The sequence below is a fragment of a genome, unplaced genomic scaffold, assembly GCF_019419815.1.
Source record: "Pyrus x bretschneideri cultivar Hongxiangsu unplaced genomic scaffold, Pyrus_bretschneideri_v1 Contig13, whole genome shotgun sequence".
NCBI lineage: Eukaryota > Viridiplantae > Streptophyta > Magnoliopsida > Rosales > Rosaceae > Pyrus > Pyrus x bretschneideri.
This window is the reverse complement of record NW_025999424.1, coordinates 1,090,714-1,095,023: the sequence shown is the minus strand read 5'-3', so window position 1 is coordinate 1,095,023 and position 4,310 is coordinate 1,090,714. Positions and strand designations below refer to the sequence as shown.

At 37.1% G+C, this 4,310-nt stretch overlaps 1 pseudogene; it reads left to right on the top strand.

Moving 5' to 3' along the window:
• The first annotated feature begins 824 nt into the window (after window positions 1-824).
• On the top strand, window positions 825-2,098 carry LOC103961001 (annotated as a pseudogene).
• Window positions 2,099-4,310: the final 2,212 nt, after the last annotated feature.

The window sequence follows — 4,310 nt, the reverse complement described above, 5'->3', positions numbered from 1 at the left end:
GACTATATGACCAACTTATAGTCCTTAGTTTATTAGCAGTTGCATTGTTGAAACGAAATTTAACTTACATGAATGCAATGATATATAAATTGTTGATATTTAGAACCCTTATACTTAGTTGTCTTCGACCCAATAACTAGATAAATTGTTGTTACGCATAGATTGTTATTTCATGATTCCTTAGCCTTATACTTGAAAACTTCATGACACTTCTGACATCTCACATAACCTCTTGATTAATTATAATCAATATCTATTTACTGATATGGATAGTAAATGAAAGCACAAAAGGAGAAACGAAGAACATATCATAAAGGCCAAAACCAAATCTTACCACAAAGGGAATTAAGTTCCTTGTCATCTTTATTTCTAAATTTCTAATAATATATAGTTTGTTCTTACAAAATCATGAGTAGAAATACACACAAGTCTGAATGTTTCATGGAAATTCAAGATCCTTGTGATTATCGAACCACAAAAACGTTATTATTAAAACAATTTTCATAGCACAATTGTACTACTTCTTTATTAGAAATGAGATTCACATGTGTTAATGGATCATAACTCTATTAGAGATGTGGTACAAATGTGACATTAACCATGATTCGTTAAGCCCGCTCAGCCAAGAAACCACATTACTTCTAAAACACAAGCTAATTAATTAATTAATAGAAGCCATTAGGTCATAACAGAATAAACTAACTCTGGTGTCTTATCCTCCACAGATTTCCTACGCTGTCTCTCTTCCACGCTAAGTCCTATAAATCTCATTCCCTTCCAACCATGTTATGATCCACATACGTCCTTTGGTTGCGCAGTGTTTCTCTATATTTTACAACTATAAATATATATTTAGTGACAAACAACTGCAATAACCATTCATTAATCATCTCAACACAAGAGAAAAACCTACCTTACGCGGCAAGTAAACGAATTAACGCAACAGGTTATAAGCCACATCAAAGCCTAAGTTTGCTACAAAAACATAAGGAAGAAGAAGAGCGAGAAGAAAAATGGCACGTCGCGAATTGATTCTCATTGCTCTGATCTTGGTTGCCATTGTCGGAGTTGCGATGGCAGCAGATTCGAGTAGTAGTCCTTCGCCATCGGAATCGCCCAAGAAAGACGACAAAAAGGACTCTGACAGTTCATCTTCATCATCAGATAAGGACAAATCGTCATCAGACAAGGACAATTCATCATCAGATAAGGACAATTCATCTGATGCCCCGTCATCATCATCGGACAAGGACAAGTCATCGGACAAGGATAAATCATCATCGGACAAGGACAAGGATAAGTCGTCATCCGCCCCAAGCCCATCAGCACCATCCCCCAAGTCATCCGACGATGGTAAGTCATCAGACAAGGACAAGTCATCATCTGCTCCGGCTCCAAGCAAGGGCAGTGACAAAGACAGCTCATCTAAGTCACCTAAATCCTCCGCAAGCTCGCCCGACTCCAGCAAGGACAGCGGCAAAGACAAAGGTAAAGACAGTTCATCTCCGTCGCCTAAGTCTTCTTCCTCTTCCTCCAGCTCTCCCAAGTCCTCACCGTCTTCAAGCGCCAAGGACGACAGTAGCAGCAGTCCGGCTTCTTCCCCCAAGTCATCAAAAAACAAGGACAAGGACAAGGACGACAGTAGCTCTGCTCCATCTTCCGACTCCTCCTCCAGTGCTTCCGCCCCTTCCCCCGATGACTCAGCCTCAGCATCCCCCCCTGCCCCTACTCGTGACAGTACTACGGAGGCTCCCTCTGACATTGTGACTGCGGACACACCCTCTCCCGCTGATGCTCCCTCTAAAACCGCCGCCCTCCCCACCTTCTTCTCCACTGCCTACCACCGCTGGTGCTCTCGTGCTCGCAGCCGCCTCCTTCTTTGCCCTTTAATCAAGCAAGCTTTAATTAGCTAGTAGTCACCCCATGAGTACTTGCATGCGCATTCATATTATGCCCTAATTAATTCAATGTTGGATCCTACGTAGTCGTATAACTGTTCGTAACGTCGAATGATCCATATTCGTCCTGTTTCATTCGTTCACTTTCCCTTTTTTCAGATAATTAATGAAAGGGCATTTGCATTAAGTATTAGGGCCTCCCCCTATTAATCTTGTTTGCATGGGCTAATTATTGCACGATGAAAAAAGATTTCGAAACCTGGCTGATTTAAAAATTTACATTTGGAGAATTCATGCATGCATACATGCACGGTATAAAGTAACAAAAATATATGCTTTTTATGTGGATATGTGTATTAAAAAATTAATAACTTAAAAAATAAAATTTCTCACCATTTACATAAAAACACGTGATATATTATCCGAGTTCCTGTCACAATGAAAAATTCTCCATATCATGATCAGCGACTGCAACGTTTGTAGCTCAAGTAATAATTAAAAATATTTATTCATCCACTTAAGGTTATAGGTTATAGGATGCTGTTAGTTCTTATGGCTGCCCAACATAAGAAATCCATTAATAGTCAAGAAGTAACTAATAGAAAGGAAATTAATAGAAATTTAACCTAATCCAGGTGCTACTTGGCCAGTGGATTCTTACGTACTTAAATTCGAACTTAAAAATAGAAATAATAACACATTCGCTCTAACTTGTTTCCCTCTAAGAAATGTCATTGTTTTGGTTTACATATTTGGGTTGGACCTGTAAGAAATAGGAAGTCTAGGTTCGTTAGAAGTGACCCAAAAGAAGAATCCACTTGGTGCCTTATCTACATTAAATTACAAGCCCAAACATAAATAGCAAAATAAAAGCAAAAACAAAAGAAAAATACCAAAATGGGAATCCCATTCCCACCGACACTCGGATGATGTGACATACCCGAACCCAAAATAGTAATTTCAATAAAATGAATTATATGAGCGTTTTGGGTCGTGATGGTGATGCCATATTTGAGAAATTATTTTGTGGGCCGGATATACCAAATGTAATAATACAAGTGGTTGAATTTTTTTCTATTTTCGTACTGATTGTGTTGTTTTATTTGATATATTGGATCTTATTACCGGCACAGGCACACTAAAAACTCAATCTTAAGATTAAAAAATTTCTTATTGTAATATTACACTTAGTGTACTTCATACTGTTCTCGACATAAAAAAAAAATCCTTCGGAATATTTCTTGTTGTGAAAATTGGGAGCAATCTATTCACGTGTGTTTGTGCAAGGACTTTTTTCAGTGAGAGACCCCACCCACAAAAACAATGCAAAAGCTTTTCCAGAGACCAGAGGCCAGAGCGGCCTGCCAAAAGCCCAGATTTTAGCACTTGTTTGTGGAAATGGATTGTGTGACCTTCCATTTTCATACTATCTTCATGCTTTTCTTGTTTGTATAATCACGATTAAATCAGGTTAACATTTTATATTCTTGTTTTTTTTTTTTTATTATTTCTATAAAAAGGTAATATAAAATGTTAACGTGGCTTAACCGTGACCACACATCACATGAGGACACGAGAAAAGTATGAAAATGGGAGGGTAGACAATTCACCTCCCTTTCTTGTGTTAACTTATGGCTTGTGGGTCGTTTCTCTTGGCATTCCCTCCACTGTGCCAAACAAGTAAGAGGAAAACATGTGGAAATTCCTACCTCTGCTTGCAACTTTTCTCTATTTTGACTAAGGATTTGAAAATGGTTGGAGCCATTGCGTCTATGACCGGACTTCTAAGGTAGTAGTATTCCAATATGCCTTACTTTGATCCAGGAAAATTCATTGTCCCACAAAAATATGTGAAATAAGGTCATTCAATTATGCAAAATTGGCCATATTATTGATTGTATCTCTAATACAAGAGAGTCCTATTATTGTATGCGTGACTCATCTGTATTAGGCAATCAACAATTTGATCAGTTTTGTATGTCCAAACATAATATTAATCATATCATATCGACACTTCCTTCATATTTTAATTGATTGAACAATTTAATCAATAAGCTATTATTGGCACTAAAAAATCATTATGCACTCCACATTTATAAAAACACAACGAAAATTTTATCTAGGAAAAGTGCATCATGATAGTTTTAAAGCGCCAATAGCAACAACCTGTAATCACACTTAATTCAGTTTCATGTTATCTAGTCTAAACCAAAGTTGAATACTAGTTCAAATCAATCAATGATTGAGACTAAATACAACAACATTGTATGCGGAACTCATCTTTATTAGAAATTATCATTATTGCAATTTGTCCCCTAAATAACACTATTATATCAACACTTTTTAATTAGTTATCGACACTTTCCCAATGATCAGTTGAATGATACTTGAATTGTGGCTCCATGTTGATTA